At 42.3% G+C, this 27,515-nt stretch overlaps 1 long non-coding RNA gene across 2 annotated transcripts; it reads left to right on the top strand.

The window, feature by feature from the left end:
- Positions 1-909: 909 nt before the first annotated feature.
- Positions 910-27,242, top strand: LOC147361182 (uncharacterized). 2 transcript variants are annotated; one of them, XR_015138783.1, is made up of 3 exons: positions 910-1,033; positions 1,420-1,556; positions 26,069-27,242. It is a non-coding gene; the product is annotated as an uncharacterized LOC147361182 (long non-coding RNA). The 2 variants fall into 2 exon arrangements; XR_015138784.1 differs by lacking the exon at positions 910-1,033 and adding an exon at positions 6,016-6,747.
- Positions 27,243-27,515: the final 273 nt, after the last annotated feature.

Genomic DNA, 27,515 nt, shown 5'->3' on the forward strand with positions numbered 1-27,515 from the left:
AAACGATCCTACCCATCTCCTCTCTTCCCTTTTCTCCAACCCCTCTTATTTTCTGATTCTTTTTATCTTGACGAGACGGTCCAATGGAAATTTGCTTTGGAGGGAAAGGACAAGGGTCAGAATACAAGGCCTCGGGTCTCCGTGCTTTGCTGCCCTGAGCTTGAGGCGGGGCAGGTACAGGAAGGGCTGGGAGGGGCCGCAACGAGAGGGTGGGGCGGGGCTTGCGTGCAGAGGAGGCAGGGTGGGGTCACTTGGCTGCGGCAGCCACTCCTTGGTCTGGGGCTGTCCTGAAGATGAATTCCAGTGCCCCAGAAGGAATGACAGGGCAGCGGAGTCCTGCCATCTCCCCCGAAAAATGTATGCCTTTTGCTCCACACTCTTGGGGGCAGTGGTCCACGTACTCCCTTTTGTGCTTTTTGGTTAGAAGTAAATAATTGTGCTTAGCTAATGTCGCCTGCGGGGGCGAGGGGAGGGGGGCGGAGGGACCTTCTAAAGACCTTCTGAACGACTGAGCTGTTTGCTGGAGGTAAGAGGCAGGTTAAGAACTGCCCCTGATCCTTGCAAATTTGTTTGGGTTTCTTTTTAATTTCAAGGGACTGGAATGTCTTACTAGAAACATATTTTGTTATGCAAATGCATCACCACCTCACCCCCACCCCACCCTTCCCCGACCCCCACCCTGCCACTGTCCTTTCCAGACCCCTCCAGAATTCCTAAATTAGAGAGCTGGTAAATGGTAGTTAGAAAATGCTTAAAGGAATGGAGCAGTATAGCTCTTGTTCAGAGGGCTAAATTTTGGTGTGTGTTAGAAATTTTGAGTTAAAAAGGAAGCATTTTCAAGCATCAGTCTTTGGGAGAGTCTTCTTTGGTTGCATATCTGAATCAACCCTTATTCACTGAGTGCTTCTTACCTGAGTCAGGAAGCTGCTGAAAAGAAAATAGAAAAAATCACAAAGACCTCTGCCTTAGGACTGTACAGACTCTGAGAAGCCAAGCTGTCTACCACAACAGACTGGGGACCGCTCAAGCCAGGGTATGTGCTTACTGAGCTTTGTGTTCCCGCACCTGCTAAGCAATTCAATATAGAGTGATTGGCAAACACAGTAGGAGAACCATCTGTGCTCGGTGCCAGGGAGAGATGCCTTCTAAAGATGCTCCAGAAAAAGGAAGTAATCCCTGTGTGGTGATTGGACAGACAAGGCTTCCCAGAATATCTGACCTAGTTCTGGCAGAAGAAAAAGGTTAAAAGGCATGTTCTCTGGGGCTGGGAAATGATGGGCAAACTGAGAACGGACCAGTGTGAGCTTGAGAGAGTTTGTGCTGGAGGGATAGGGATTACAAAATAAATAAATAAACACCCTGAATAGTAAGTACCATTTGGCTCAAGAAAATTGTAATTATTTTTTCTTTCTGTTGAAGGTCTACCGTGGGATGAGATCAACTACCATAGCCATCTTGTTTACTATTTGGAGCTGGCATGATTCTAGGTTTGGTTGGAAGGCTGTTGGAGATCATGGCTATTGCTAGAGAGACTAGAAGTTGCTGCTCCACTGAGGGTGAGAATGGCAATGTCTTTGCCTTGAAGGTTGTTGCGTTCATTTAAGTGTTTTACTAAAATTGTTGCTGTTCATTTGCTCAGTCATGTCTGACTCTTTGAGGCCCCATGGACTGCAGCACATCAGGCTTCCCTATCTTCCACTATCTCCCGAAGTTTGCTCAAATTCATGTCTATTGAGTCTGTGATGCTTTTTTACAAAAATCTTTAAGCATATTTCCTTTCGTTTGACTTCTTGCTATTTTTTTTTTTTTTTGCTGCTGTTGTTATTGAATGGCTGCCTCAGTTGAAGAGTTCATTTGGTCAGTGTTTGCAGTAGGATGTGGGTATTTTCCACATTCTTAACTTGTGAAACTGTCTTGGAGCAGTCTTCACCTCCCATGTCGAATGTGTGAATTTGCGACATGGACAGAGGTAATGCAAAGGGCAAACCCACCTCCCCCAGGTGCCCAAAGTCATCCCATCAGGAGCATCTCCAAAAGGTCTCGGTATTCTCCTCCATCTCCCCAGACAGAGAGACTGGTCAAAGAATATAGCAAAACAGACAAATACAGGTAACAAACCAAAAATCAGGATCAAGGGAAAGGATCAAGGAGCTTGAAATTAATGAGGATCCAGTATACCTTGTCTGCAAAGGGGGAAAAAAGTTTACATTTCTAATGGATTAGTATACAAATATATACAAATCAATGAGATGCAAATGAAGTCCATTATTTCTGAAGGGAGGCCAAGTAGAGGAGATAAAAATGTGTGCTTAGGGGAAAAACATCCCAAACATAAAATGACTCAAATGGATGCATTTTTGTCAGTATGTTTGGAGACCAAAAGGTTCTGACTCAGAGTGGAAAGTGAATAATTTTTTTCTGAGTGTGGATAAGTTACAGCCACATAGCCAGAGGGAGCCCTGAGCTATTGGGGGGACAGGAAGTAGGCTGTATTCTTTGCTCCGCTTGACCTCCTGTGCAGAAACACAGGATTTGCATTCAGCTTTTCTTTTCCGTTTTGTTGGTTGCTCTCAGTCATGTTCCGTGAATCAGTCATGCCAACCTTTAAACGTTAGGGAGAGAAAGCTGTGAAGAAAGAATGGAGATATTTCTAAACTCCACTGAAGCTCACTGGATTAAAAGAGCTGCAATGATAACTGTATTTCTTATTTTGCTTCCATGACATCTCTCAGTGAACTCAAAGCATCTTATAGATGCCATCTCATTAATTCTTTCAACATCCTAGAGAGGAGGGTGGTGCCAAGGATAATTTATTATCACTTTATGGATTCAGAAATGGGACCAAGAGACTTCTCAGAAACTGATCATGATTATGATTTGAAAAGGTCACCAAAGGTTTTTGAGTCCATTTCTAGAGTCTTTATACTGAACCCTCTCTCATCTCTTCATGTCTCTTTGATCAGATGTCTGAAACACCAAATAGAGAGAGAATAGATACATTTTTGACAGATATAATCTTCTTAGGGTTTCAGCATTGGGCTTACTTTATACTTGAATGTTTGCACGGAAAATTCTCTAACCTTCAGAAAATGGTTTGTAACACCCAGTATTTCTGAGCAAGACCTTTTGTGATTTCTCTGCATCCAGGTTCTATGTTTCTACTGAAGGCCTTTTCTTTTCAACACTACCATCCTCTACCTCCTTGACTGTATCATGAGCTCCCGTTGCAGGAGGGTGAAAGAAATTGTGGGGTTTTTAGTTTTCTATCTCCTAGGACCTAGCACAGCATCTTTTCCAAGATAGGCCTTCAGTGACAGTTGGAGAAGGAAATGGCTACCCACTCCAATATTCTTGCCTGGAAAATTCCATGGACTGAGGAGCCTGGCAGACTATGGTCCATGGGGTTGCAAAAGAGTCAGACACGACTGAGCAGCTAAGCACCCACACACTAGGGGCATGTGGGATCTTACTTCCCCAACCAGGGATTGAACCCACACCCTTTGCCGTGGAAGTGCAAATTCTTAACTGCTGGACCACGGGGAAGTTCCTTAGGGTGAGCTTTTCTTGGTTTTCCTGACTGTTGTTGTGCTAGTCACTCAGCTGTGTCTGACTCTTTGTGATCCCATGGACTGTAGCCCGCCCGGCTCCTCTGTCTGTGGAATTCTCTAGGCAGGAATAACTGGAGTGGGTTGCCATTCTCTTCCCAATCCAGGAATCGAAGCCGGGTCTCCTGCACTGTAGGCAGATTCTTTACCATTTGAGCCACCAGGGAAGCCTGACTGTTAATGGCTAAGAAATCTGGCCTTTCTCTGGTCTTGGTAAAGCAGGACTTGCAGGGATGAGAATCAAATGGACTTCTGACCACAAAATCAGCAGGCAGAAGATCCCTTTGAGAAACTGCTCGCATCACAAATGACCCTCTGCCTGGTTAGACCCTTCAGAGCCTGGAGTGGTTGGGCCTTTCCTGGCTGCTCGGGGAGGGGGGGCAGCTGGGCCATAAACCGTGGGTGGTTGATGCGATGGAGAAAGTGGGGGTGGGGGAAGAGGTTCTGGTCTCAGGGGATCCTTGGGGCTTTTGCCTTGGGTGGTTTCTCCTTTCCTTGTCCATCCCTGACTTTTAAAGGACATTGTAACTCTATTTTCTGGGCCAGGGATTCTGAACTTCGGGTGAGCCATAGAATGAATTTAAATCAGGTGGAAAAAAAAAATGTGACCAGGGAAGCACTCCCTATTTTTAAGTTTCTGAATGCTCCTGGCCTCCCCAAGAAACTTCCAAAGCTTTTGAGAAACCCCAGGGATCTTAAAATGCGGATGAAGACTTGCTCCCACTGGGCATGTGAGATTCAAATTCCTTCCCAGAGTCTGGAAAAGTTGGTTGGTTTCAGCTTGTCTCTCCAGGAAACTCAATTAAATTGCACGGGCAGTTCTCCCCCACCTCCCTGTTTTTTAAATTTGTGGGCTTACTGTGGAAGAACTGGCCCTATAAGAACATGGGTACTAGCAAAAACCTTGTGCTTCATTTGCAGTTAAACACTTTTTAAAGAAAATGACAGTCTTTTTAAATCTGTGATGCAGGCTCCCCCCCCCCCCGCCCTGTTTAATTTTCAAATTTTTAGTTTCGTTTTGGAATCTACCTTTAGAGCTGCGTTGGTTTCCCTTGGCTGCCTGTGGTTTGTACTAGTTTTGTGGCTGGGATGTTACTCCGGTCACCTTGGCAATGTGAAATATTTGTGAAAAATAAAACAAGCCTCTTGCTTTCCTTTGCACCTTGTTGAAAAAAAGATGAATTTAATATATACCTGTCAAAACCAGAAACCTGTTCTCTTGCCCATCCTGTCAATAAGGAATGGTCTTTCCTGTCCGGGTCTCCACTCCCTCAAAACCCTCAAAATAATAGCAATGACTTATCTGATCACTTTATTTTAATCTAAACCAAATCATGCCCCCCTCCCCCAACTTCTTTCCTTTTCTCTCTTCCCCTCTTCCCCCAAAGCAGTTATGCTCATCCAAGTTCAGCAGGAAACAGCAAGGGAGGGAGTTATCTCCCTCATTTGATGTAGGAGGACAGATTCACAATAAGGGGATCTGCATCAAGGGGATACATTCTGGGGTCAGAATGACATGAGTTCTGGTTCTGCAGCTTGCCAGCTGTGTGAGTTTAGACTTGCTGCTTGACTTCTCTGAACTCATGTCTTCTGTAAAATGAGGATTTAATGTGACCTATGATTGAGAGTCCCTGCAAAGTTACATGAGATGGGATATGATGAGCTTAGCACAATGCCTGATACAGAGTGAGCATGCAAATGTGGTCAGCAGTGTTTATTATTATTATTAATCTGAAGAGCATTAGTCCCGTGAGATAGATAGTCACTGAAAAAGAAAGTCGTGGGCAGCTAAGATGGGAAGACAGTGGGTGTTGGTCTACCTCTTGGTGAATATTATAACAATATTCACATAATAAAGCCCTGAGAAGAATACTTAAGAAATCTATTTATTTTCTTTGATCTATTACTTACCCGAATTATTTGTCCAGGGAAACCATCTTTCCACTTCATTAATGTTCCTTGTAGCACACTTGGGAAAATGATGAACCAATGTGATTTTTAACCCTTGTCCTCCAGTAATTACAGAAGTTTGTACTAACCTTCAGTAGAGTTAATTACATAGCCTCTTGTTCTTTAGTCTCTCAGTCATGGCCAACTCTTTGCGACCCCATAGACTGTAGCCTGCCAGGTTCCTCTGTCCATAGGATTTCCCAGGCAAGAATACTGGAGGGGGTTGTTACTTCCTTCTCTAGGGGATCTTCCCAACCCAGGGACTGAACGTGACTCTCCTGCATTAGCAAGTGGATTCTTTACTGCTGAGCCACCAAGGAAGTCTGATTATATAGCTATGTAATATATAAATCCCACAATTTATACCAAAATTTTGTCAGCTTGAGAAACACAAGGGACCATGCTATAAGACCATCTGATAATGTGATGTGTTTTCACATTTTCCCCTTCCTTCTTGTAGAATTATTGGTTTATTAGTGAAAAAGTTGGCTTAAAGCTCAACATTCAGAAAACGAAGATCATGGCATCCGGTCCCATCACTTCATGGGAAATAGATGGGGAAACAGTGGAAACAGTGTCAGACTTTATTTTTCTGGGCTCCAAAATCACTACAGATGGTGACTGCAGCCATGAAATTAAAAGACGCTTACTCCTTGGAAGGAAAGTTATGACCAACCTAGATAGCATATTCAAAAGCAGAGACATTACTTTGCCAACAAAGGTTCGTTTAGTCAAGGCTATGGTTTTTCCTGTGGTCATGTATGGATGTGAGAGTTGGACTGTGAAGAAGGCTGAGCACCGAAGAATTGATGCTTTTGAACTGTGGTGTCGGAGAAGACTCTTGAGAGTCCCTTGGACTGCAAGGAGATCCAACCAGTCCATTCTGAAGGAGATCAGCCCTGGGATTTCTTTGGAAGGAATGATGCTAAAGCTGAAACAGCAGTACTTTGGCCACCTCATGCAAAGAGTTGACTCATTGGAAAAGACTCTGATGCTGGGAGGGATTGGGGGCAAGAGGAGAAGGGGACGACAGAGGATGAAATGGCTGGATGGCATCACTGACTTGATGGACGTGAGTCTCAGTGAACTCTGGGAGTTGGTGATGGACGGGGAGGCCTGGTGTGCTGCGATTCATGGGGTCACAAAGAGTAGGACACGACTGAGCGACTGATCTGATCTGAACATACCTAAAGTAAGTATCTAATTCTTACCCAATTTTTGCACATCAGTCTAACTTATTTACCCAGCCTAGAGAAATAAAAATTAAACTATAGAAATGAGGTGCCCTTCATGGAAGAGGCAGAGGTCTTTAGATGGCCAGTGAAGCTAACTAAATACATAGACCTCTTTCAGGGGAAAATGTTACCAAGCATCATAGCTATTGTAATAAAGGAATCATTGTTTCTTATGGGTCAAGGGTTCTGATGGTGACAAATGTGTTCACATGCAGAAGCACAGCGGTGACTTCCTGCTGGTTATTTTAGGCAATGGGCTCAAGAACAAAACCAGCACAAAAATAAGCAAAGAACTTTTGTCATTCCAACCTAGGAGACTTCTTCATTTAGAAGGGTTAAGACAAGGGTTTTGTGGCAAAAGCAAGCTCTGAACCAAAATTAGATTTGGGAAAAGTATGAAGCTGAGGGGCTAGACTAGGATCAGGGGGTGCTTCCAAAAGAGGGACTGGGTGTGGAACACAACTCTGTGTGTCCCAGAGGAAAAGCTTCTGGAAGGGCACTGTGTCCCGGGCTTGGTTCCAAGTTTTTACAGCAAAGTATAAGGTCGAGTTTTGGTGATGCAGGATTACTGGGACCATCCCAGTCCTAAATATTGTGTTCCATCAGCTCTATGCAGAACTCTTGACTATGTCAGAATCACATCTTGATCTTAAATTAAGGCCACGGTCACTTACAGCCCCCAAGGAACAGTCAGAAAAATCTATCCTATCATTTCCAAGCTATGTTTTATTTCTGTGGCATTTTACTTCTCTGGGTTATATTTTGCTTCTTTATAACATGAAGCTTACATCGTTTTGAGGTTCTAGAACAAAGCTTTTGGTGCTGAATGACTTGAGACAAAGCGTTTGATTGCTACTCTATCGTTAGAAACTGTTGCTATTACTCTCTGAGAAGTGCTCACTATTTTCTCGGCTGTGATTTTTAATTTCCAGAATGGCATGTGTTCCTCTGGATTTCAAAGCCCCACCCCTAACTCTGAGAACTGCCACCAAGCTGGGTGATTTTTTGACAATGTATGCTCCAAGTAGCTGGAGTAATTACTTCTTGTTTAGTCAATAGCACAGTTAGTATTGAAAATGTCAACAACTTAACAACCCACCAGGTCCCTTTTCTAAGCTGCCCTGGAGGCAGACAAGCCAAATGCTATCAGTTTTGATCTTTCATCTAAACCCAAGATCTCAGCCCAGTCCTGGTGTTAGAACAAAGCTTGTAGAAACAAGGACACCATCCTTTGTCAAAATGGGGCCAAATCTTGGGAGATACTATTAGGAACTTTATTTACTTTTTTTTCCCCCTCTTTTGCCGTGTGATGTTTTGTTTGTCCTGCAGTAGCATAAATAAGGGCTTCCCAGGCCCAGGCTCCTGTAAATGAAGACTGTGTTCCTTCAAGGGAGGCTGCATTTACAAACAGAAGCCTTCAGATTGAGTGAGCCATTATGGGTGGCTGTGGGTAAATTCCATCTGAAGATCACTTTGGCCCCAGAGGTGAGAGCTGACAGGTATTCATCTCCTAATGCCAGAAGGGAGATTTCTCATCTTATTATTGCTTTCACAACAATAATTGAGTTAAATATTCTACTTCCCTGGGTGGAGAACCTGGGTCCAACGGGTTCTAAACGGGATGAGAATCTAAGCTGAGCCAGAGGCGAATGAACATTTGCTTGAGGATTTACCCAACTGTAAGAGAAAAATGGAGAGGAAACCTTTCTGCTCTTACCCATCTGGAGAGCTCCAAGCGATCCTTCCGAGCTAGCTCATTACAACCTCTGTGATATCTTCTCTAATTACAGAATATTTAGACTTCTTGCTGCACCCCTTCCAACTCCGCCTGTCATTTTTAAAATTTTGAAAATTCACTTTCTTAATTTTTTTTAAATTGGTGTTGCTTTTGTCACCTGAATTATATTTACCGTTTAGAGAGCCTTGGTTAGAAATTGTTACAGTGAAAAACCACTGCTCATTTTTTTTCCTATAAATTAATCTTTATCTCTATAAACATTTGTAATATTGGTAAATTTTGTTCATAGGTGCATTCTTATATGCCTGATTATTCTGAGGGGAAATTGTGCTGTGCACATTATTGTTTTAAACATTATTATAAAGGTCTTACACATTGTTTCAAAGGTCTACTATACATATGTGTGTGTGTGTTACATTACATATGTGTGCATTAAGTTGTTTCCAACTGTTTGCACCCCCCTGGACTATAGCCCTCTAGGCTCTACTGTCCATGAAATTTTCCAAGCAAGAATATTGGAGTGGGTTGCCATTTCCTCCTCCAGGGGATCTTCCAAACCCGGGGATCAAACCCGAGTTTCCAATGTCTCCTGCATTGGCAGGCAGATTCTTTACCACTGTGCCTGCTAATGTGTATATATATATATATATATATTTTTTTTTTTTTTTTGTAGGGTAGGGGGGAACAGTGCTCCCTTATTCTTTCTCCAGAATTTGTTTGAAAAAATTTCATGGACTAAGGTAAGAAATAGGATCTTGGGTAGCAGCAAAGAAGGGACCTAGGAAATTACCATTTATAATTATAGGTCTTTCTAGACTTTCTGCTGTTACCGTAAATATCTTTCAATGCTTGTCTCAAGTTCCATATTCTTTACAAAGTCTTCTAGTTCGATGGCTGATATTCCACCAAAATCTGTTAAGTCATGGAACTAAGTTCTGGCCGGTGGAATATAACTCCTAGTGATGTCTACCACCTCCGGCTTAAGCCAGAAAACATGCTTTTCATGCTGTTTTCCTTTGAGCTGGAGCACTGATAAGCTGATCACCAGCTTTGATCCTAGAGATGACGCCAATCTCCTCTAAGATTACAAAGACATCTTCTAGAAGAAAGTTGAGTCCATGAATGACCAGGTACAGTAGACCTGTTCTCCCTGCTGCTCTGGGTTATAACATGAGAGAGACATCAACCTCTCTGTTACTTAAACCCCTGCATTATTGATTTTTTTTTCTCCCACTGTAACTAAGGCTTTTATTTTAGTTATGTAAAATTGGTTCTTGAATACAAATGTCATTGAATTTGATGGAGATATAGCAGATACTATAGTCTGCTTTGTTATGCCACAATAGATCTTTACACAAATGAATCCATGTTCTCCCCTCAATTTTGATCCATGTTGGTCTCTGCTGAAATTCTATAGCACTTCTTGTTTGAACCTTACTTAGTTCTTTATGTAATTAGCCAGCACGTTGAAGGAGTTCTTCATATTCTGTAATACTAATCCATTACATTTGAGGAACTTCGCTGATGGCCCAGTGGTTTAGACTTAGACTTCCAATGCAGGGGATGTGGGCTCAGTCCCTGGTCAGGGAGCTAAGATGCCACATGCCTCTGGGCCAAAAAATCAAAACATAGAACAGAAGCAATATTGTAACAAATTCAATAAAGACTTTAAAAAAAATGGTGACATCAAAAAAACTTAAAAAAAAATAATCCATTACATTTGCATACTGCTTTATAATTTTTCAAAGTGCTTTTACATTTCTTAGTGTGTTGAACCTTCACGAAAGTAATGAGAGATGGTGGGTTTCACTGTGAATAATTAACATTCACAGGCCATGAAATGGGCTGGGTTTGCTGTCGACTTATCAGATTGATGCTTATATCTTGGAAGTGGTTTCACTTAAGACCAAATTAGAAAGATAGGTAGGTAGGAGTCTCAGGTGAAAATATTGTTATCCTGAGTTTTTTGTTTCTTTTTTTTTGCATATACTACCTAAGACCCAGGGCTTCCCTGGTGGCTCAGTGGTAAAGAATCTGCCTGCCAATGTAGGAGACGCAGAAGACTCAGGTTCTATCCCTGGGTGGGGAAAATCCCTTGAAGGAAGAAATGGCAACCCATTCCAGTATTCTTGCCTAGAAAATCCCGGGGACAGGGGATCCTGGCAGGCTACAGTCCATGAGGTCACAAAGAGTCGAACATGATTGAGTGACTGAGCACAAACCTAAGACCCAGGACATTAAACAATGAGCCCAAAGTTGCAGAGCTAGTTAATGCTTTATCATGGAACCAGTACTACTTAACTCTTAACAGTAAAGTACCTAAAATTTCTACAGTGTATTTAAGCTTTATAAAGTGTGTTTATGAAATAATTAATAATAATTTTGGTTACATGTTCTCATCCATTTATTATAACAGTGAAATGAAGAACAAATTGTATTGTTCACTCTGAGGCTGTAATTCAGTCTGCCAACATTAAGCTTATTAAATTCTTAGAGTATAGGGCATGAGTGCTTTTGGTGGTAGAGTGTTGTAAACCAGTAAAAACTTGTGACAGACTGGAAATAGCCCCTGAGCAATGGTTGGATTATATTGTTTCTCAGAGTAGCTCATACAGCACCTTTTATCATGTTATGACTCAAAGACTGATGGATGATTTGATTTCTTCACGGGTCACCTTGCGGAGGTAGAGAAGCTTGAGCCTGACAGCAACTGGTGGGGGTGATAACAAAATAAAATATATGACAGAGCAGGAGGAATAGCCAGCGAAAAAGGCGGTGGGTGTGCAGGAGGAAGAAAAGAGCAAGTTGCGGGCTTGATCTGGGGGAAAAGGATCCTTAAAAAGACTCAGGGCTTGTGAAAAAACAGAAAACAGAAAGGGATAACTAGTAAGATTAGGATTAACCAAAATTAAATGGATGGAAAGTAAATGAGAATAGAGCGAGAGATTCTTTTGGATCTAGAGGCATCCTGAACTGTAACTTGAAAATACAGGGACTTCCCTGGTGATCCAGAAGCTAAGACTTCACCTTCCAATGCAGTGAGTGTGGGTTTGATCCCCGGTCAGGGAGCTTAAGATCCTACGTGCCTCATGGTCAAAAATCCAAAACGTAAAACAGAAACAGCATTCTAACAAATTCAATAAAGACTTTAAAAATGGTCCACATCAAAAGAAAATCTGTTAAAAAAAAAAAAAAAAGAGGTGGAGAAGAAAATACAAAGACTTTAGATCCTGAGATTTAAAAGACAGGGAATTTGATCCCCAAGGAGCTACTGAGTTCCTACTCTGTGCAAAGCCCTGAAAGTTTGAATGTTGAAGAAAAGAAAGGTAAGGTAATTGCTATCTTGGAGCTCAGAGGTGAGGTGATCAATGCAGAGTAACATCCTGTGTTCTCGCGTTCTCCTCTTGGCTTGAGTCGATGGCAGCTCTGAGGAAGTGGGCTTTCTCCCACCTTAGGGGTTGGCATAGACTGAGCACTAAAGGATTACAGGCTGTACAGCATAGGGTTTTCTAGGTTTTGTTTGCAGTCTCTGTCACTTTGAATTGCCTGCTAAAACAGTCACCAGGGTGACCCCCATCACTGGGTCTGAGCTGGAGAAAATGAAGGGACATGTCTGCCTCCCTGTATCAGCTCAGGACAGAAGAGCCCTTGAGCCTGAAGGTTTTGGCTTTACTTCTGTCTAGAAAGTGGCCCCCAGAGCCTCACTATGGTTTCAATTGGTTTTGAAGTGTCGCTGAAAGAATTCTTTTGTTTGTACTTCGGGCTGGCGGGTTTGCACTGTAACGATATCTGCTTTTCTACATCTCTGTTTGACACTGAGGTGACCTCTGCTTACCTCATACTTGCTAAAAAGAAACATATCTAATACCATCCACCTCTGTGATAAGGGCGAGAGAAAACAAACAGTGGAAAGACCCTTTAGGAGCAGATGACCTGCCGTTGGCTGGAGGAGCCACGCCCCGGGAGAGGGGTCTGTGGATGACCCCGAGGGCTTCCGACCATTCAGGAGGAAACAGCGTGTGGCTCAGGGGTTAGAACTTTGGAGCAGAATTCTAGGCTTCCTCTGGGCACATGTAGGTTGTGTGAGATATAGTTGATGGATAAATAAAGTGAGTTAACAAGTCCACCTTCCCCCTTGGAATCACTCACCTTCACCTCCTCTTCCATCTTCTTTTGTTTTCCTTTTTAAAAAATTTTTTTATTGAAATATAATTGATTTACAATGTGATGTTCTGCTATACAGCAAAGTGATTCAGTTATACATATATACATTCTTTTTCATATTCTTTTCAGTTACAGGCTGTTGAGTTTAGTTCCCTGCGCCATATGGTAAGACCTTGTTGTTTATCCATCCTATGTATTGATACAGTAGTCTGCATCTGCTAATCTCAAACTCCCAATCCATCCCTCCCCCTCCTCGCCTCCCCCTGGGTAACCACAGTTGTGTTCTCTGTCTGTGAGTCTATTTCTGTTTTGTAGAAACAAACTATCAGAGGTCACCAAAACACTGCTTGGCTGTTCTAGGAATAGGATTCGGGGCCACTTCTGTGATGTGAGGTTAAAATGCAAAGATAAATATCATATAATATCACTTATTTGTGAAAGCTCAAAAAACGATACAAATGAACTTATTTGCAAAATAATCTTATGGTTACCAAAGGTGAAGGGAGAGGAGGGCTAAATTAGGAGTTTGGGATTAACAGTACACACTATTATATATAAAATAGATTAACAGCAAAGTCCTACTCTAGAGCATGGGGAACTCTATTCAATACCATGTAATAATCTATACTAAAGAATCTGAAAAAAGAATATATATAATTGAATCACTTAGCTGTACACTTGAAATTTACAACATTGTAAATCAACTATACTTCAATTAAAAAAGATAGCCTGCGTGTGCCAGTGAGTCATCAAGCACCCAGGATAATTTTAAAAGAGTAAACTGCTGGTGGTTTTCCTTGTCTCTCACTGGCACAAGCACCATTGTCTTCAGTCAGAAAGAAAAGGAGATAAAACATAATTTTGAGTTTAGCCAATAAATCCTCTTTCAATTTACATAATTATTTTCATGTATATGTCACAATGAAGTTACGGACAAATTGTCTGAGTTTAAAGACTTTTGAGAATGGTTTTAGGTCTAGAAAGCCAAGGCTGCGGATTAGTGGAGGTACTGGAGGAAATAATCGTCAAGGGAGGGAATGAAAAATGACTGCAAATATATAGAAAGAGGCCAGAGAGATGTAGATTTTTGGAAGTAGGTGGAACCCAAAGGTGTCAGAGAGTGGGAAGCCTTCTCTGTGAGGGGGTCTCCCAGACTGGTGTTTATGTTTTCCACCTTCGCTGCTGGGTATCGGCATTTCTCTTCGCCACATGTAGTTTTCTCCAGTGAACTCACCTGGGCTCACGGCTTCTTTATGCTGAGGACTCATGACTTTTTGCCTCCAGTTTGGTCTCTTTCCTGTACTCCATGCTTCTTGAACTATTCTCTTATATTTCCACTTGGATATCTAATAAACATCTTGTTATTGTTTCAATCACTCAGTCGTGTCCAACTCTTTGCGACCCCATGGACCGCAGTGTGTCAGACCTCCTATCCCTCACCATCTCCCGAAGTTTGCCCAAGTTCATGTTCTCTGCCTCACGGATGCCGTCCAGCCATCTCATCCTCTGACGCCCTCTTCTCCTTCTGCCCTTGATCGTTCCCAGCATCAGGGACTTTTCCAATGAGTTGCCTGTGCGTATCCGATGATCAAAATACTGGGGCTTCAGTTTCACTCATTCCAGTGAATGTTCAAATAAACATGTTAACATTTACAAAAATAGATCTTTTTGTTCCATCTTCATTGAAAACTTGTTTAACCCAGTCTCCCACAAACCTTCTACCATTTCCTACCACATCAGCCTTCCTCCCTTTGAGGCAATTTCTACCTATAATTCACCAGCAACTCTGTTGGCTCAACTTTTTAAATATCCATCTTTTAAAAAATCCAAGCATGGCTTCCCAGGTGGCACTAGTGGTAAAGAACCGGCTTGCCAGTGCAGGAAATGTAAGAGATGCAGGTTTGATCCCTGACTCAGGAAGATTCCCTGGAAGGGGGCCTGGCAACCCACTCCAATATTCTTGCCGGGAGAATCCCTTGGACACAGGAGCTTGGCAAGCTACTGTCCATAGAGCAGAGTTGGACACGACTGAAGCAAGTTGGCACGCAATCCAAGTATATCACATATTACCTGGACTAAGATACTAATCTACTCAGAATCTGCTTTTCTCTCTTACTCAGTCCATTAACAGACGAATGACCCTGAGACTAAGTACTTCCTTAAATTTTGTACCCTACATGCAGAACTGGCCGTATCCTCCTCCCAGTCCTTTGTAATAATCTGGGTTACAGGTAAAGCAGTTGTTTCCACTGGGTAGCAGCCCTGGAGGTGGTGAGAACAGATCTGGACTGATCACAGGAGGTGAGTGGGAGAAAGAGGCATCAAAGATGACTTTCAGGGCTTTGACCTGAGAAAGCATGGAGTTGCTGAGATCTGGGAGAGAGATGACTGCAGAGGAGAAGATGTCAGGGTCCGGTGTGGAGGGGAGGAGTTCAGGTTTTGACACATAACATTTGAAATACCTTAGGGACTTCCCTGGTGGTCCAGTGGTTAAGACTGTGCCTTGGAGTTCAGGGGATGTGGGTTTGATCCCTATTTGGGGAATTAAAATCCCGCATGCCGTGGAGTTAACTAAACCCGTTTGCTGCAACTAGAGAGTCTATGTGCCACAAGGAAAGATTCCTTAGGCTGCAACAAGTATCCTGTGTGCTGTAACTAAGATCTCACACATCCAAATAAATAACCAGATAAAATGAATTTAAAAAAATCTAGGGTCCTAAGATGGCAGACGAATAGGACGGGGAGACCACTTTCTCCCCCACAAATTCATCAACGCTGAGTAAAATCCACAGAACAACTTCTGAATGCTGGCAGAGGACATCAGGCACCCAGAAAAAAAAATCTAATGAGTTAAAAAAATATATCTTATACATCTAGTGGAGAGGCCGAGGAGCAACTGGATAGAGCAGGTTGGATTAGTGACGTCAATGCTCATCCTAGAAGATGGGCATCTTATTGATGCTTTGGACCTTTTGCCCTTCTTGTTCCCTCTGAGCCAAATATTTTCTCCCATATCTTCAAAGTCACCTGTTTCATGAATGTAATAGTTCAAACGTCAGCTTTTGAAGTAAGAGGTCTTTCACAATCACCTTATCTAAGGTTGGTCCTTCTTTCTCCTGTTTTCTTTTTCCTTTCTTTCTTTTCTTCTTTTCTTCCTTCTTTCTCTCTCTCTTTTTTTTTTAATTGAAGTATAGTTGACTTACAATGTTGTTTCTCCTATTTTGTTTTCTTAATCGAAACCATTTTTTATTTACCTACTTACTTGTTTGCTGTCCACTTACCTTAGAATCATATAAGGTTCACAAGAGCATGGATCTATATGTCTTGACCCTTGGCATCTCCTTGAGTTGCCTTTTTAATTTTTTTGGTTAGTGAAAAGTGTATCAACTGTGGGCAATGCGTTTTTAGCTTTTGTCAGTAAAAGTTGAACCCAAATTGTTACAGGATCCTGAAGTTCATCAAAGATAAAAACAAAAACAAAACAAAACAAAAAGCACTTCACGTTAAGTAGAGTATTTCAACCAAGGTTCTGATATGACTTCACAGTCAGTCAACGGTAACCTAAAGTTGGTTAAGATCATTGTCCAGAGTCAGTCTAAGAACATGAGAATCCAGTCAACGTAGCAGAAAATGTCGTGGAAAGTGATCTGGGCTTTGACTCTGAAAATCTGACTCTGAATTCCGGCTCTAACACTTCCAAATTGTGTGATCTTTGGCAAATTATTTGGCCTCTCTGTTTCTTCTTATCTGTACAAAGAAATGATACTTATATGACATTGAATTATAAGAATTAAAAAATACAATATCTGTTAATATGCTTGGTAGATTAATACCTACCTTACAGCATGTATATGTTGCCTGTGGATATTCAAATTGTTTTAAAAGATTCCAGGTGCTTTCAGTTGTGTGATAGTGTCTCCTAAAATTATGAATCCCTGTAGTATTTAATTTACTTCAATTATATTAAAAAAAATGATGCCTTTTGAGTTGGTTAAACTGTTTAGCTGCAAGTGGGAGGATGCTCAATTAAATGGATTTAAACAAGTCCTTAGGTCACAAAGAGTCAGACATGACTGAAGCAATTTAGCATACACACACACACACAAAGAGGAAAGATTATCTTATATAAGAAAAAATGCAGTGTAGGGTGGTTGCCACTTTGGTTTCATGAATTCCTCAGGGACGAGTGTCTTTCCATCTTTCCACTCCACTGTGCTATCTTGGTCTTTCGGTTCTGCATCTTGTGGTCCCACAATAGTTGCTCTGGTTGTAAAGATCACATCTACACAGAGTTTGAGGCACGCAGGGAGGACAACCTCTCTTGGGATGCTCCAATCAGGCTTTCTGTTGTGTCCTTTGACCAGAGCTTCATGGGCATAGTTGGTACCAAGCTTGCTGCTGGCAAAGAGGTCATTGAACTCTTAGAGCCCACATTTTCTCCCTGGACTTGGGGAGGGGACCACTTTCCATATGACCCCCTGATACTTGGACAAAAATAGTGTTCTTTTGGCAAGGAAGAAAGTGGGGAGAGGGAGGAAACGATTGTGGTGTAGGTCACCAGCAGTGTTTTCACACCATCCTCATCTTTTTTGAAGGGAGGAGGGAGTTAGTGGTTATTGCAAAACTCAGAATGAAAGCGTGTCATGATGGCTAAAATGTTGGAAATTAGTCATGTGGGCTTTGCTCTCAGTCACTGACCATGTTTCATTTTTAAATGGCGTTGGTCATCTGCCCAAAATACGTGACGGACACCCAAAAAAGGCCAATATTTTTAAAAAATGGCCAAATCACTCTAATATTTTTGTTTTTATTTATTTACTTAAAAAATAAACCCATTAGTTACGTAAATTTGATTGAATGGATGTAGAAACTAGATGTTGACCTAAGGAAAGAGACATTTTAATATAAAGAACAGGAACTAAGAGGAAGGTGGTACTTAAGAAACAAACATATTAGAAGACATGGTGAAGAAAATTAAAAGATATTTTTTCCCTGAGTAAGTAGAGTGGAAAAACATAAAGATCATTCTGTGATATTTCCCATGACCTGGTGTCATTTTTCTGTACTTCTAGGATTACCCTCTTATTCTCTTAACATTACTTCATTTTGTATCTGAAGAAGAGCTTGTGTTTTATTCACTTGTGTTTTTAATAGCGTTTTAATCATTGTAAATGATCATGCAATGCCTGAAGCACGTTGGCTGGAAAATGGTTTATAAATAAAATTATTGTTATTATTGTTATCTTGATCTCTTGTAACAATACTCATTATATTCAGATTATATCTAGGCTAGAAAGAGTTCAACATATGTGATTATATGTAATCAGTCTCTCTTTTTTTTTTTCTTGCTCTTTTAAAAATGCTGTGGCTCATCACTCAACTTTGTTCTTATCGCTAAACAAACTATGGCTTATAAGTTGTTAGGGACTCTGGGTTTGCTTTGAAGAGTCATTCTTTGCAGGTCTCAACAAGAGTTTGCTCCAGGTAGGATTGAGCGACTAACACTTTCACTTTTTTCAGGACTGGGATCCAAAGATATTCCTTGTTCCCAGTGGCCACTTCTTGATAACAGGCGTGGCATCCTGCGGAGATGGAATTGCGAGAACTTTCACTGGAGCCCAGCACCTCTGAGGATATCCAGAGGCTAAAACTATGACTAATAGGAAGAACTATTAGGAAAACCTATTTTAGCTTAGCTTGATGGTAGAAATAACTGAGTAAATACTAGCCATGTCCACGTACAGATTAGGTGCCAGTTTAAGTCTTTGAAGTCCTCATCACCTGCAGGTACTCCAGCAGATTCTCAGGTCAATACTTTGGGGTGTTGTCATGAGAATTCACGTATTCCACGGAGGGTGACATTCACCAGCCTTGTAAAGGGCTTCCTTTCTAAGGTTCAGTGCTTCTAAGCAGAAGGAAGTATGTTAGTTTGTCTATATGGTCATCACAGAATTGACGGTAGGACCATTAGGCATCCTTCAAAGGCAAAAGTGCAGTGTGCTGTCTAGTCAACACATTTCCACGTGCTCCAAGGAATATGAGGGTATGCATATTCCTTAACGAAGGGGTCTTAACGAAGGGGTAATAGTTGTCTGAAGTTTCTAGCTGGTTGGTTTTGAGGGTGAGAGGTTCAAGTTTAGGAGATCAAGGCTTGTATATCTGATTCTCTATGTGGGTCAGAGCATTTTTTTTTTTTTTCTCAATGCTGATGAACTGATCTGAAAGATGTAAAATTTTGGTAAGTGGAACATTAAGTAGTTAAAAGTATTTTTATTAAGGCCCTGACTTGTGCCCCTTGCAACCGATGAAAGATTTTGTGGAAGCAGGCAGCAGTGGGTATCAAAATTGACCAGTAAACTGCAATAAACAGTGCAGCTACTCACAGCATTGGTTGTCATGCCAGGTCATGACATTCTAGATTTCAAGCAAAGTGTAAATGTGCAAACAAGAAGGAACATTGCTCCAGACAGCAGTGAGATGCTGACATCCGCCTGTGAGATGCTGATTTGGTGGAGATGCAGTATAAGGACCCCTCTCGACTTGAACCAACAGTAGACAATTTAAGAAGCAAAAGAAGGGGTGCTAACTTCAGCCTCAGGACTTACTCTTCCCAGAGTCGTCAAGTTTTTAATCCTCTTCTGCCTGATGGATGGGGACCCATGGATGATGGACCCCCAAATCTGCCTGATGGATGGGGACCCATGGATGATGGACCCCAAATCCCTTTCGTTGTTCCAACATGGTTGTATAGCTCCTAGAATTTGGGTGTGATGTATCTCTTTCACTCAACTGCTGAGTGCTGGGACAAATGGGGAGTCACAAACCGACTCCCCGATCCTGTCCTTCAGCGTCACATCTGAAGTGGAGCCTCTGTGGGGCAGCCGGGCTTGTCTTTGCTGGCTCAGAGGTTTTCCCAAGGGAGGGAGCAGCTCCATGCCACCTGACTGCAGGCTCTATCTGCTGTGAAGTTCTTACTTCTGATCGCATAGTCCTTATGTGCTTGTGTGTGCTCAGTCATTTCAGTTGTGTCCGACTTTTTGTGTCCCTCTGGATTGTAGTCCTTGGGATTCTCCAGGCAAGAATACTGGAGTGGGTTGCCATGCCCTTCTCCAGAGGGTCTTCCCAGCCCAGGGATCAAACCCAGATCTCCCGTGTGGCAGGCTGATTCTTTACCTGCTGCGCCACCTTGGAAGCACAGAGTCACTGTAGGTCTGGATTTAATAACCCAGAAGGAAAAGAGTCAGTTGTAAATTGCTAAGTGCTGTTCTAGCTGAGTGTTTAGTGTGTTCAGTGCGTTTCTTAGGCCGTGGGAAATTCCTTTTCACTCAAATGGATGTTCTCCTCTTATTTTTATTTTTGACTTCTCTCACTATTTTAAATTCAGGTGATCCAAAGTTTCCTTTTTCATTTCTTGAGCAAAATGAAGCTAAAAAGAGGGTTTTGTGTGTTTACTTTGAAAGACTTCCCTTTTTGTCGCCTCGCTCTATACTTCTTTCTTGTGAAATTACCAATCTTTGATTTCATGAAGAATGATGTATGCCAATTTAGCCTGAGCTCGGTCAGTTCTTTTTCCCAGTCTTGCCCTGGAATAAGCACTTTGTTTTTAAGCAATGTTGGGCCAATTCAATCTCCTAGTGGCTTTCTAGTGGTGTTGAAAAAAGAATCTCATTTATAGAATTTGAAAGTTAAAAATAATACTGATAGGCATTCACTGGCTTAATAATCCTCCCCCAAAGCAAATTAGTCAGCAGGTATTAAACTTGTTATATGTCATTAAAGTTTTAATTTCCTTAACATAGTTACATAGAACATCAATATTAACTTCTAATTTTAATACTTAGCTAGATGTATGCTTTATTAGGTTTTCTTATTAATGCTTTCTATATTGTAGTTTAATCTTCTACAAGTATGTTCCTCTCTCTGTTTTTATTCTAATTGCTTCTGACACCTCTTTACCTGTCATACCTATTGAAAGAGCTTCCCAGGTGGCTCAGTGGTAAAGAATCTGTCTGCCGATTAGGGAGACGTGGGTTCAGTCCCTGAGTCAGGAAGATCCCCTGGAGAAAGAAATGGCAACCCATTCCAGTATTCTTGCCTGGGAAATCCCATGAACAGAGGAGCCTGGCAGGCTACAGTCCATGGGGTTACAGAGTCGGACATGACTGAGTGTATATGCGTGCCTATTGTAACCAGCAGTGGCTTGAATGTGATAGGCATCCAATATGTTTTCTGGGTCCACTGATAAACATATGCAGAGAAACAAGTTGTGCTGTATATTCAGAATATCTTTTTCTTGCCACCAGAGATTGTTTCCTAGTCGTTTTGTTTGAGCAGCTTGTGAAAATCTTGGTGTATATGGTAGGAGAACAGAAATAGGAAAAGTGTAAACCCTGGGACGCTCTCTTGTGGAGTTTTAAAAACTTACCAAAAACATTCTTTTATGGGGAAAAAAAAAAAAGGTAGAAACTAATTTTCATTCCATCCTCTAGGGCAGAGTTTCTCAACGTCGGAAAAATTGCCCTTCCGTCCAGATCATTCCTGGTTGAGAAGGGTGGTCTGTGCGCCATAGGAATTTATCCGTGAGATGCCAGTGGCAGATGTGACAACCAGAAATGTTTGTTGACACTGGCACATGTCCTGTGGGGTGGGGGGTGTGGGGGAGTCACCCCACTGGAGAATCACTGTTCAAGAGTGATGTCCACACTGGGATTGTCTTTGATACAAAGAGTCAGTTGAAAGCACAGAGATTGTTGGTGCCACGCCGTGTTGCTGATATTTGAGGAAAGCGCTCCCAGTCTTCATGAATCCCAGTCGAGGGGCAGAATGAACCCCCAAAGTGTAGCTGTGTCTACGCTGCCCTCCTTCTTCCTTTCATCTCAAGGGGGCGCTATCGAGGGCTCCAGATCAGACCCACATGTTCGGGGTGTTGTCGAAGCTGCTTTCCCAGGCTCCCCTGACTGCAGAACCTCTGGCTTGTTCCAGAACAGGCTGCTTTTTCCATACCTATGTTGGGTGTCTGGACTGGGGCTCATCTCTAGGAAAATATCCTGAAATTTTATTTTCTTTTGTCACGGAGGCATGGAAGAAGAGCCATCAAACATAGCAACAAAGCTATTAAGAGTGACATTCTGGAGTTCCTTTCTCTCTGCTTGTCAAATGTGACTTTTTTTTCTCTCTGGTCCCCAAGTTCTATACTGGCGAGATGAAGGTTTAACCATTGGGCAGGGTTGACACCCTCATCCACAGGACACTTGAACAGACCACTTCTCAGTGATCAAGTCTGCCGAGCCTCTGGACTGGGGGTGGAGGAGGAAGTGTCAAGTGTGCAGCTCAAAGTCTGAAGAGCTGCCAATCAAGAGAACATTTGCAGAGGTTCCCCACTGACCCAGATACTCTGCTATCTTGAAAGCTTTATCTTCTAAGAGAATGTTGGCTAACAGCTTTCCTTTTATTCTTGTTTCTGTTTTGAAAGAATAACAAATACGCTTAATTCTTCACCAAATCTTCAGCAAATGCCTGTTAATCCAACACAATGGTAGTTATTTTAAGAAAGCTGGCAAAGAAGGACGGAGGCAGTTTTCTATTTTTCAGTCTGGGCTTTTCCCCTTGTACAGAAGCACTTGATCACATTTAATCTTGGCGTGCACTAACCACATTAACTTTGTTTGCATAGAACTGATATCACTGCCTTTCCCACTTTTAGTCTTTTTTTTTTTTTTCATCTCCCCAGAAAGCCTTACAATTTAAATAGCAGGTTAAAATACATGCACATATACTCAGGAGATTAATAAATATTGTGTATCTTTGCTCACTGGAACTTCTGGGACTTGATTCCACACCCAAGCTGTGTTTGTTGAAGGAAGAAATGGTTTGTCAAAGCACCGTGTACACATGAAAAAGCTCAGGAAAATATCTGAATAAAATGATACCTTGCAGATGCTGGAGACTGGCTGCTAGGTGCAAAATGACTGTGGTGTTCTCTGCCCAGAGAAGGTGTTGAGGATTCTGTTCTCTGGAGATCAGAACAATCTAGAGATGGGTGATCTATGTTACCAAAAGGATGGGTCCTCTGCACATCTCAGGTGGGGCTTGCTCTGGTTTTTATCAGCCATTTAAGACCAGAATTTGTGAACAAGCTCCTTGATGCATCTGCAGCTCTGAGTTTAGTCTTCTTGTCTCCCCAGTTCACCCCATTCCTTTTCAATACATTATTATTGTGAAAACAGTTTAGGTTTAGGGAAAAGGTGAGTGGATAATGCAGGGTTCTGGTCTAACCTTCACCGAGTTTCCTCTGGTATCAGCATATTACATGACTTTGGAACTTTTACCCCGTTTTCAGAGTTCATTTCCCTTTCTACTCCAAAGGGAACCACAGATTTGCTTTCTGATCACAGTAATGTTGAGAATAAATAAGATACTTAGTATTTCATCAATTGCTTAATCATTTCCAACTAGAGTTTTCTCTGCATCATTTTAAGAAGTAAAATTCTGTATTCAAGTTTATTTTCATATGGCCAAACTGGTGTATAACAAGGAGATGATTTTCTTAAAGAAGAGCAAGTAGGAATTAGACCAAACCTTATCTGCCTCTCTGCTTTTATTGTTGTGGGAGCTTGCCAGGCTCCTCTGTCCATGGGGTTTCCCAGGCAAGAATACTGAAGTGGGTTGCCATTTCCTTCTCCAGAGGATCTTCCTGACCCAGGGACTGAACCCATATCTCTTGGGTCTCCTGCATTGGCAGGCAGATACTTTACCACTGAGCCACTGGGAAGGCCTCTCCTGCTTTTAGATCTAGGGTAACACTGATGGATTAAGTCATCTCTACTTTCTGAAAAATCTTCAGTGATTTTCTTCAGTGTGTGTGTGTGTTAGTCAGTTGTGTCCGACTCTTTGTGACCCCATAGACTACAGACTGCCAGGCTCCTCTGTCCATGGGATTCTCCAGGCAAGAATACTAGAGGGGGTTGCCATGCCCTCCTCCAGGGGATCTTCTCAACCCAGGGATCGAACCCACTTCTCTTAACATTTCCTGCATTGGCAGGCGGGTTCTTTACCACTAATGCTACCCGAGAAGTCTAGTACACAATGCTTATAAATAATATTGGTTTATCATGATCTATTTCTTGATGAGGAAGTATCAGTCATGAAGCCTTTAGAAAACCCTGGGTGGCAGATTTATTCGGCTAATAAAGTGATTACAAGGAATTGGAAAGGACTGAACTGGGAAGGTCCTCTCTGCTGTGATTAGATAAGAAAGTCATGCATGTCTCGGTTGTTGTCTTCTTTTTGGCCCTGAGACATGTGGGATCTTAGTTCCAACCTTGGATTGGACCTGGGGACACTGCAATGGAAGTGTGGAGTCTTATACCCTTGACCACCAGGGAAGTCCCTCTTGGTCATCTTGAAGCTGCTGAAATAAAGGCACAGGCGAGAGATGGCCGTTGTCAAAGAATTGTCTCTTTCACCACGTGATACTGCTTTTTAGGACCAGAAGAGAAAAGTTTTCAGGAAGCGCTTGGGTCATGAGCATGCTCCATTTCACCATGAGGTCCTTCTCTGTTTCAGACCCAGGTCCTGTGTGTCAGAGACCTGGGGGTGGGATTTGCCAGCTTGTTCACACTTTGTGCAGATGCATTGTCCCTCCCCTTTCTCTCCTCTTCTTCTGCCTTTCCACTCCTCAGCGCTTCCCTCTGAAAGATCTTTTTTGTATGTCTAAGTGAAAAACTCTAGGTGCAATAAGAGAACGCCACTAGGGAGGAAAGATGGAATCATGGATGTCCAGTGGGCTCAGATTTTCTCCATAACTGCTTGAAAATAGTGAAAGGGAAGTTGCTCAGTTGTGTCCGACTCTTTGTGACCCTGTGGACTGTAGCCTACCAGGCTCCTCTGTCCATGGAATTTTCCAGGCAAGAGTACTGGAGTGGGTTGCCATTTCCTTCTCTGGGGGATCTTTTCCTGACCCAAGGATCAAACCTGGGTCTCCTGCATTGCAGACAGATGCTTTACCATCTGAACCACCAGGAAAGTCCCCATAACTGCTTGGCTGTAGTTAATAAAATGATTGTCTCTTCTAATCCTGGGGAGGAGGCTTAAATCAATAGGAATAGAGTATGGAAATCAACCTTGTGGTCCCTCATCACAAACTGTGTCTCATCCAGGAGAAGAGCGGAACCAGTGTACTGTAGACTTGCATGTTTTTCAAAGGAAAACAAAACAGAAATCTCAACTTACCATTCCTTTCAAGGAGCTTTCATTGAATACATTTTGACAGAGCATTCTCATTTCACACTGTGTCATGTAATTATCACACCCGTCTCATATCCTATAGAAATCCATACAAAAACAGAAGTTGGTACGGTAGCAAACTTTTGCTCAACTCAAAATGAGATAGCATCACTGACTCGATGGACATGAGTTTGAGCAAACTCTGAGACATAGTGAAAGATGGGGAAGCCTGGCATGCTGCAGTCTAGGGGGTTGTAAAGAGTCGGACATGGCTTGATGACTGAACAACAACACAATGAGATGAGGATTGGGTATGAACTTGTGAATTAAGGCTGTTAACTGAGAAGGACAGTTTGATTTCTAAAGTGGGCTTTTACCCTAATAGAGATCCTGTCCATAAAAATCAGTAAAGTTTTGGCTACTATGTGGTATACAGTAGTCATGAATAAATTACCCTAAAGGATCCAATTGATCTTGACCTGGGTGACAAGTACTGTTTCGCTGCCAGCTCTCTAGTTTAGTGTCTGCTATATAAGTTCAGGGCCACAAGCAAAATGTTAATTCTCTAGTTTAGGTTTTCATGGGGTTTCCCCAGTGCCTCTCCTCTTCAAAACCTCTGTGATTTCCAGTGTCTAGCCCAACCCTGGCCACCACGGTCATCTCATTCAGTTCACGGTGATTGTCATCACACCGCAGTTTGAATACTGGTGTGACTGGCTGGCCTGGGATAACACGCAAGTGTCGTAACACTCATCGAGGCTCAGGTCTCGGCTTGCTCGGTGGTGGGTAGTGGGGTTGCTTCACTTCAGTTCAAAGCAAAGGCAGGAGGGAGTGGAGATTGTAGATCATAGATCACAGAGCAGATGCTCACCCAGAAATGCCAGCGCTCCTCCGTCGAAGAGCAGACTTGCAGGCACACGAATTACCCATGCAACTCACCAACATGTGTGCGGGGAAAGTGAAGCCAGCAGAACGACTGCAGGAACCCATCCAACTAATAAGAAGCTTATAACTCTTTGGCAATTTGTTTGGCTCGGGAGTTACTGCAAAGTCAGAAAGGTATTGGGCCCCAGGATATTGGCAAGGTGACTGGGAGTCTCCCACTGTGAAAAGAAAGTTTGCCAATGGGCTTTTTTTTTTTTTTTCTTCAGGTGTTCAGCTTTGAGTTTTTCAGGCCAAAGACTTCTGGAAAAAGTCACATTAATCACATCGGCAGCTAAGGTTAATGGGACTGGTGGCTGCACAAACTCCCGCATTCAAAAATGTGCTACGAAGATCTCTCAGTTTAGATGATCTGATTCATTCCTTCCTCTACTCATTCAACAAAGGCTTATGGAAGTCTTACCATGAGTCAGGAGCCGCTGCAAGTATCAGAAGACAGAACCCTCTTCTTAGATCACTGACCTCACATCCTGCATTACTCCCTTCCTATGTCCTCAGGTCCCTTATTGCTTTTCTTTCTGTGTGTGTTTTTTTTTTTTTTTAAACGTGAACCATTTTTAAAGTCTTTATTGAATTTGTTATAATATTGATTCTGTTTCACATTTTTCTCTTTTTTTGTCCTAAACGCATGTGGAAGCTTAGCTTGCCGACCAGAGATTGAACCTGCACCATCCCCGGCATAGGAAAGAGAAAGTGAAAGTCGCTCAGTCGTGTCTGACTCTTTGCGACCCCATGGATTATACAGTTCATGGAATTCTCCAGGCCAGAATATTGGAACAGGTAGCCCTTCCCTTCTCCAGTGGATCCTCCCGACCCAGGAGTTGAACTGGGGTCTCCTGCATTGCAGGCCGATTCTTTACAAACTGAGCTATCAGGGAAGCCTCCTATATAGGAAGGTGAAGTCTTAGACCCCTGGACTATGAGGGGTCCTTTTATTGCTTTTCTTAACTGTTGATTCTGGAGTTCTGATGTAAAAGAAGAGTATAGGGAAAATCCTCACAAGGAGAAAGAAGTTGAAACTCCTTCTGGTTTATTTACTTATTTATTTAAAATATGGGCTTCCCTGGTGGCGCAGATGGTAAAGAGTCTGCCTGCCATGTGGGAGACCCAGGTTTGATCCCTGGGTCGGGAAGAACCCCTGGAGAAAGGAATGGCTACCCACTATTCCTGCCTGGAGAATTCCATGAACAGAGGAGCCTGGTGGGCTACAGTCCTTGGGGTTGCAAAAAGTCAGACACAACTGAACAACTAACACTTTTACTTTTTAAAACATAAGCATCTGTTATATGCAATGTTCTCCAGAAATAGGTGATCGGGACAGACTTTCTATAAAGGAAAATTTTGCCTATCCACATTTCAGATAATAAACCTTCTTTCGCAAAATGTTTGGGACTTTACAAAAATAGTAATTGACTGTTGCCTGTATACCAAGAAAACTCACCTTCCCTTTCTTGTGGATCTGGGAAGCTGGATGAACTCTGACCTAGGAGTGGTCCCCAGGGATCAAACACTCTCCAAGCTCCTTATTCTGCCTTCTCTTTATCATCTCTTTCTAACTACTAGCTGGGTCCTGGCGATTCTATCTTCATCATGTGTTTCTTATGTATCTTTCTCTTCTTTCTTTTTCAACCTGCTATTGCGTCACTCCAGGACACT

Source organism: Bos grunniens, chromosome 13 (assembly GCF_055505025.1).
Source record: "Bos grunniens cultivar Pamir isolate PY7600 chromosome 13, Bosgru_T2T1.0, whole genome shotgun sequence".
In the NCBI taxonomy this organism is placed as follows: domain Eukaryota; kingdom Metazoa; phylum Chordata; class Mammalia; order Artiodactyla; family Bovidae; genus Bos; species Bos grunniens.